Genomic DNA, 8,287 nt, shown 5'->3' on the forward strand with positions numbered 1-8,287 from the left:
GAGAAGGAACAGAGGCATAAAAATCACACAGAAAAGAACAGAGGATACAGGAAAAAAACTAAGACCCACAAAGAACAAGAGCCATCCTATGAGACATAAAAACAAAGAGCAGCAGACACACAGAGAGAAAACTTCAGTTCACAGAGACAGAAAATGACAGAATAAGACAGAGAAGCAGTCATTTGGATGACATTCATGCAAGGAGAAAGCTGATTGGCTCACAAGTTGGGCATAAAGCCTAAATGTTCTAATAAGGTACTTTCTCTGAGGTTGTATGTGACTCCAGAAAAGAGAGGTTCTGGGCAAAGACAGCTGTTAAGATGCACAATTTCCAATGATTCCAATTAGACAAAAGCCTCCACAAGTTTCTTTCCCATCGAGAATGAAAAGAGAAAAAGATTGCCAGATTTGTGAACATGTAGAAGCCATAGTACAGTGAATGGCCAAGCAGAAGCAAAATCTGAGTAAGGCATTATCAAAGAACACTCTGTTACCATGTGTACTCACAATGCATCCTTCTCTCGGACCCTGACCTCTCCTGTGGAGAGCTCAAAGAGACAAAAACACAAAGGACTTGGGGAACTGGAACGACTGCCCAAGTAACCCAAGAAACAAGTCCACATGGTGAGCCCCACGGCTCAGCTCACCTGTTGATAAAGGAAAGAGATGTCTACACCATTACCAAGAGGAGCTTAGTTTACCTGTCTGTAATCTCACCCAGTGAATAGCTTTGTATGCCTTCCACATATAAGTAACCCTCAAATATATTTACCCCACAGAACTATAAACTCATTTAGCCAACTGATACTTGAAACATCCACCCAGATGAACTTTATATAATTTCAAGTTCAGTATTCTAAAGTTAAACCCATAGTTTTCCAATTTAAACAATTCAGCAAAAAAAAATTAGCCTTTTTTTCATTTCCATGGAAGGAATGTAGATGTGGGTTATCCTATAAGTCAGTGAGTTTCTGTTTCTTGTTTGTTTGTTTGTTTGTTTGTTTGTTTGATGAAGTCTCACTGTATAACCCCAGATGGTCTGGAATTTGCTATCCCAGGCTGGCCTTGAATTGACATCCATCCTCTTGTGTCTGACTCCCAAGTACTGAGATTATCAGCCAGCACCACCACACCTGGTGCAAGCCATTGTTTCTGGAAAACACCTACCCTGGCCACCCATGAGGAGACGTTGTTTCAAAGTAGGAATGCCACAAGGTGTCTGGAATTCTTCAGTGAGCATGCCTTCCCACCTGCTCACCCCTGGTGGGGACTCTGCTTCCAGAACAAGGGTAGAGAATGTATGAGCAGCCTCCCATTTCCAGTGATCGGAGGTAACATACTTTGCCCATTCTCTCAATTTGGAATGACCAGTGCTTGTTGAAATAGCAAGATTGTTGCCTAGAAGGACCAATTAACCATGAGAAATTATTTACAAATGACTTTAAAGGGTGTTCTAAGTTTCTTTTCTGTTGTGTTGGTTTCTTAGGGGACATTTTTAGGCTGTATTAATTACTACAATTTAACTCTGCTGGAAATAAAATAAGTATCAAAGAGCTTTGCTGGAAACTAATGCTGGCCTCCAGTCTAGAGAAAGGATTGAAAGATTTCCCTCTCCAGCTAAAGCAACTGGAAATTCTGAGCCACTGTGGAAGCTGCACGGCCTCTTTCTGGAAGCATCTCCACAAAGCTCATAGAAAGGTTCAGCCTGATCCTTTTCACCCAAGATCTACCACTTGAACCAGATGGTGCCAGAGGATGGGGCTCTCTGGTTGGCCAGTCATTTACTTCTGATTGCCATGACTATAAGAATGTGGGAAAGATCTCAGGACAGGTTTTTTTTTGGTTTTTTTTTTTTTTTAGAAAAACAGCTAATAGCCTCTACCTGTGTTATTAGATTCCAAGGATGATGTGGTGGTGAAGCTGCTGCTGCTGGTGGTGCTGGTGAAGAAAACTACAGCATCACCGATGATGGTGACAGCAGTAATCACTTATTGCTTATGCTAGAGACATTGTATCACACAGTTTTCACAAAGACAACACTATCATCCTTGACAAATAACACAACCAAGAGTTAGAGAAATTTTAGAAGATGTACCTGGGCTGCTAAGATGACTGAACAGGTAAAGGCACTTCCCACCAAGCTAACCACCTGAACTCTATCCCATGGTGGAAAGACAGAACCAACTCCTGTAAGTTATCCTCTGACCTCCACACACTCAGAGAAAGAGAGAGAGAGAGAGAGAGAGAGAGAGAGAGAGAGAGAGAGAATAGATGATAGATTAGGTAGATAATTGATAGATAGATAGATAGATAGATAGATAGATAGATAGATAGATGATAGATGATAGATAGATAGATAGATAGATAGATAGATAGATAGATAGATAGACAGATAGACAGATAGACAGATGGATAGAAAGATAAACTAAGATCCCCCTAATTCACACTACTAAGAAACAGAATAGTTGGAAGGGCCGTGCAATGACTCAGTCGAAAAGTAGTCACTGCACAAGCATAGAAACCTGATTCCATCCCAGAACCCACTTGAAAAAGTCGGACATGACAGTGAAGACCAACACTGAAAGATGGAGACAGGCATCCCGGGGCTCACTGGGCAGCCTAGCTTTCTTGGGAAGTCCCAGTCTCGAAAACCAAAAGGTGGATCGTGTACAGAGGAATGACAACAGAGGCTGTCCTCTGTTACACACACACACACACACACACACACACACACACACACACACGTACACACACACGCGCGCGCGCGCGCACACACACACACAAAGGGAAGGAGGGAAGTGCTGGGGGGGGGGTGCTGCATGATTTGAAAACCAGTTTTGGTATGTTAGTAATTAATTACTATGTAACACACTGCCCTAGTAGTCAGTGTTCCTGTGGGTCAGGAACCCAGCCATGGCTTAGTAGGTGCCTCAGATTTTCTCAGAGTCCAGAGTCAAACTGTCAAAGACCACTGAAGTCTAACCCAAAGGCTCGACTGGACAAGGATCCATTTCTAAGCTCACTCAGAGTGGGGGAACCTCTTGGCAGGATTCATTTCTTGGTGGGCTGTTGGGCTAAGGGTCTCTGTTTCTCACTGTTGATCAGATATGAGTCACTAGATTGAATTTACAGTTAAAGGAAGAGAGTTACATGGAGTTGCTGATCCCTGATACTGTGTTGAAGGCTGTCTAGCTATGGGGTGCTTTCCTTCTGGGTTAAGCATACTACATCAATGTGCATACCATTAGGTCTTCTGAAAGGGCCCTCTCCCATTCCCAAATCTATCTGCTGCCTTTGTCTTGCCCACACTCCTGAGATTTCCTGATGCATTTGAAATCTAGCCACAATCTCCTCGATTGCAATATTTTTCCTCCTCATTTCTCCACCACTCCTGAAATATTCAATCCAGAGAAGCCTCCTGCACCATGTCTAGCCTGGGAACACCTAATCCAGTCCCTTGTTTTACAGATAAGAGCACTGAGACTCAGACTCAGTCAAGAGAAGGGGCGTCCCCAAAATCCCACAGGAAGCCAGAGGCAGGGCTGGGACCCTAAATCTCATCTGCTGCACATCCCAACACACCAGGATCCTTGCTGGGAAATCAATCCAAACCAGGCACTTGAGCTCTAAGGAGAATGCAGACATTTCATCAACATACAAATGAGGGAAACATTTAGGCGGCTCTTCTCCCTCTGTCCCCATCCTTTTCTTCACAGGGGGCTGCCTTCATTCCCCCCTGGGAGTGGGAAGAACTCACTAGTTAACTGAGCAGTGAGCAAGCCTTTTTGGGTGAAAATCTAGGAGGTCTGGTGGATGCAGCTTCACTGTGGTCACACAATGCCCTCTAGCCCTGAGTCGGGGTAGTTCCAGGAGGAAAAACTTGAAAACAATGAAGGCTCATGAACACAGAAAGCCCAATGTGCAATTACGACAAAGCTGTACAACCTGGGGGTCCTGTGGACCAAAGAACTGCCGAAGCCCCACACAATTTATGGGCACAGTGTCAGATTTTCGGCGAGTCTGTCCTTTCCACGGACTCTTAAGAGAGACCACAGCAACATCACTGAACAAAAGGATTGAGACCTTTCTACTAATTGTAACTTTCCAAATATCTGGAACATCTTCACTGATTTAAGAGATTACCAAAATGATCTTCAATGTATGCAGCTCTTTGTTGGTGGGGAGTACTTGGTTTTTAGAGTCTTGGAGATTCATTCAGAGCCTTGCATGTGCTAGGCAAATGCTACCAGAGCTTCAACCCCAGCCTGAGCATGCACTTTTCATATATCAAATGCAAATACTGTGAGGGTTTAATGTCATATGTCTACCCTGCACTGCCCACCTATCAGAGTATTGCATTCCTTCCTCAGAGTAACCATTCAGAAGCTGATATTTATATTGCAGATTTGATTTAATTCAACAGATATCTACTAAATACCCATGTGCTGGATGCTGAGGAAGTAAGCCAGAATGGTATTAAGCAATAGCTCTCCAGTTTCTTTCCACTTTACTACTCCTGAGCTTTGCCAATCCCTGGGGTCCCCTTGGGTCACCCTTGGTGCCAGGGTTGGAAGTGTGACTGTTCAAAGCTCCTCTTCTTCCTACCCACTAAGAAGGCTCCAGGGAATCAGCATCCCTACCTAAACCTCAGAACTGAGTTTACCAGAAGAGAAGGCAGCTGTGCATGCCCCTAAAGAAGAATCTGCAAGGAAACAAAGACAAATTAGGCCAAGAGAGCTGAGCCTGGGCAAAAGCACATCTGACGGCAGCCTGGACCCTAGACCTTTTGTCTCTCTTCTAATGAAACGGAAACTGGTTTGATGTCACTGTCAACAGAAAGAACATCATGGCTAATCCATCCTTGAGGAGCTCACAACCATTTCTAACACAGAACATTGCATGAGCTCTATTATTTAAACACACATACAAATGTCAGTTTCTTCTGAAAAACTTAGAATATTGAAGACTCCCCAGTAGGAAGTCTCCCTTCTGCCTTGATGTGTCAGAATGATTTGGACAGGCAACAATTATCAGGAGGAAGGTAAAGAAAAGGTAGAGGGAGGCAGGACCACACTCCTGAGCTTGGGAGAAGGTTCCCATAGGCTGGATTCGGAATCCTCCTTGTAAGGACAGTGAAACCACATCCTCTGGACATGGATACATGTCGGTTCCACTCAAACACTCACAAGACTTGCATAAGATTGAGTCTCATCAGTATTCCAGCATAGGCTGGGAAGGGGCCCATGAGACCCTGACTCCCAGCTGAGAAGCTATTGGCAGTTAATGGCTGCTGTGAAGGGAAGAGTCATGTCTGCCCAACCACAATTGCTTCTACCCAAAACAATAACAAAACACGTGAAAGCAGGAGAGGCTCCTTAGGAAGGCGAAGGGGCTCCATGGGAGTGTGATGGGGACAAAGATGATGGAGAGAGGGGTAAAAATGCCCAAAATGTATGTATGAAATTGTCAAAGAATTTAAGTCTAAATCGTGATTTTATATGTAGCTGAGATGACTCAGACCTCAGCTACCAGGACCACAAAATAAGATCATATTCATTTGTTAAATTATTTTTGAGATATGTCATATGCCATAAAATTCATCTTTTCAAAATTTACAGTTAATGAGTTTGGGTGTGTTTGTAAAGTTTTACAACTATTGTCAGTACCCTCCATCACGAATCCCCCTTCCCCCTCTTCCTCTCATCCTTAGCAATGCTAATACATTTTCTGTCTCTGTGGGGATGCTATTTGGGACATGCATTTTATTCAGATTCCATTTACATTATTTTATTATTACCTTTACAGTGCTGGACATCAAACCTTGGTCTCTGTGCATGCTAAGAAAATGCTCACCTCTGAGCTATACCCAAAGCTCTTCACTGTAGGCATTTCTGTCTGAGAGAGGGAGAAAGAGAGAGAGAGGAAGGAAAGGAGAGAGAGAGAGAGAGAGAGAGAGAGAGAGAGAGAGAGAGAGAGAGAGAGAGAGAGAGAGAGAAATCAGACACAATACACATGTCGCTCTCAGAAGACAACTTTTGGTTCTGAGGATTGAGCTCAGGTCAGTGAGCCGTGTGACAGTCGCTTTCCCCTCCTGAGTGGTCTCAACAAGCCAACAATAAGATTCTATTGTCTTTCTTTCTGGTTTTTTGTTGTTGCTGTTTTGGTTTTGGTTGTGTGGAGGCGAGGTCATGGAGGTAGAGAGTGGTAAGATCATCCATGGTATCTTTTTCAATTGCTCGCCACCTTTTTCCTTTTCTGAGACAAGGTTTCTCATTGAACCTAGAACTAATAATTTCAGATAGACTGAGTGGTTAGTGAGACCCCAGGATCTGCCTCTCTCCCCGCCACCATCCCCAATGCTGAGGTTACAGATTCGTGACAACCCACCCAGCTTTCCATGGATGCTAGGGATCCTAGCCTGGGTCCTCAGGCTTGTGCAGCAAGCGTCTTACTGACTGAGCCGTCTCTCCCCAGCCTCAAGGCTCTATTTCCACCTCGCTCTTCTTCCTGTCACTTCCTCAATCACAGCACACCGCCTGTCCAAAATCTGCTCCCATGATCGTCCAAAACCTTTTTCTGAATCCCACTGGGAACACTTTGCCTTTGGAGATAATAGTGCTAAGGATTAGAACCAGAGGTTGGGATGAGGATAGGAGGTGATGGAGAGGCTGAACAGGGACCAGGATGGGATGTGGCCTGTGGTGAGATGACGTGCCAGGGATGGGAATCCGGGGCTTGCAACTCAAGCTCTATGCAGAGAAACCCCAAAGCCACTGACAGACAGGAAGAGATGCAGGCAGATGCCTCTTTGGGTTCACTCTTCCAGATAATAGGCACCTGCTTGCCACAGAATCTCTCCATGTTTGGCTGCCCTCCAAAGCTAACTTTTTTCTTGGCTGTGTTATAATAAACATCTTTATTAACTAGAGCTGGGGATATAAAAGAAATTTGGAGATTTCAGTTTTTTTCATCATTATCGTTGAAAGACATTGCCACGTTTGATATGAGACAAGGGGACAAAAGTGAAAGCATTGTCATGTTTGCTTCAACACACATAACCAAAATTGGAACAGTACGGAGATGATTAGCATTGCCCTGCACAGGAGGACACTCACGTCTGTGAAGCATTCCACATTTTTAAATAATGCAGAAATTCTCAGGGCAGAGTTCTAGAGAGTGGGATGAGTTTCTTCGGAAATCTAGACTATTCTGTCTCAGGCTGAGGAGCTTGTGGGAGAAGGCTGTTGTCAGAATACTTTTCTCCTTTCTTGTATTTCAAAGTGCATGCATTGCTAAGTTATGCATCTCCTCATTTGAGCAGCTCAAGACACTGACAGCTAGATTAGCTTGTGTCAGTATTTAGCGTGTCCCCAAATCACCTCAAGTTCTTATTTTAAAAGCCAGGCTCCTGGACACCATCCCCAGAGTTTCACGATGTCCTTGAAGCCAGCGTTTGAGGAAGAGACTCAGGCAGCACTAGTTCTGCAGTCACAAATTAACTCCAAGCAGATGAGAATGTCTGCTGGAACTCTAGGTTGAGACAAGATCTGAGCATAAGCCATCAACTGGTGATGTCTGCCGTGGGCAGAACATGGGTAGCCGAGGCACAAAGGTCATGTGTTTCTCGTTACTACAGCAAGCATTCCTTGAGTACACAGCCTGTGTCCTCCTACCCAGGAGCCATGCTAATCATCTCTGAATCAATCCAGTTTTAGTATATGTGTGCCAAAGAGATCGTGAGAATCCCTTCGTTCATATCAAATATAAGGATCTGGGTGCTCCCCTAATAGTTGTGCCAGAAACCCCATCCAAGGACTGAGGAATCTGGATGCAGACATCCACGGCTAGGCCCTGGGTGGAGCGCTGGGAGTCTAATTAGTGAGAAAGAGGAGGGTTTATATGAGCGAGAATTGTTGAAACCAAGGTGGGATAAAGCACAGGGACAAATAGCCAAACAAACGGAAACACATGAACTATGAACCAAAGGCTGAGGGGCCCCCAACTGGATCAGGCCCTCTGAATAGGTGAGACAGTTGATTGGCTTGATCTGTTTGGGAGGCATCTAGGCAGTGTGGTACCAGGTCCTGGGCTTGTTGCATGAGTTGGCTGTTTGAAACCTGGGACTTATGCAGGGATGCTTGGCTCAATCTGGGAGGAGGGGACTGGACCTGCCTGGACTGAGTCTATCAGGTAGATCACAGTCCTCGGGGGAGACCTTGATCTGGAGGAGGTGGGAATGGGGGTTGGCTGGGGGGAAGGGGAGGGGGCAGGAAGGGCGAGAACAAGG

General features: G+C 44.8%; 1 pseudogene; it reads left to right on the forward strand.

Moving 5' to 3' along the window:
* Positions 1-7,038: 7,038 nt before the first annotated feature.
* LOC114695579 lies at positions 7,039-7,139 on the forward strand (annotated as a pseudogene).
* The last annotated feature ends 1,148 nt before the right edge of the window (positions 7,140-8,287 follow it).

Source organism: Peromyscus leucopus, chromosome 8b (assembly GCF_004664715.2).
Source record: "Peromyscus leucopus breed LL Stock chromosome 8b, UCI_PerLeu_2.1, whole genome shotgun sequence".
NCBI classification, from domain to species: domain Eukaryota; kingdom Metazoa; phylum Chordata; class Mammalia; order Rodentia; family Cricetidae; genus Peromyscus; species Peromyscus leucopus.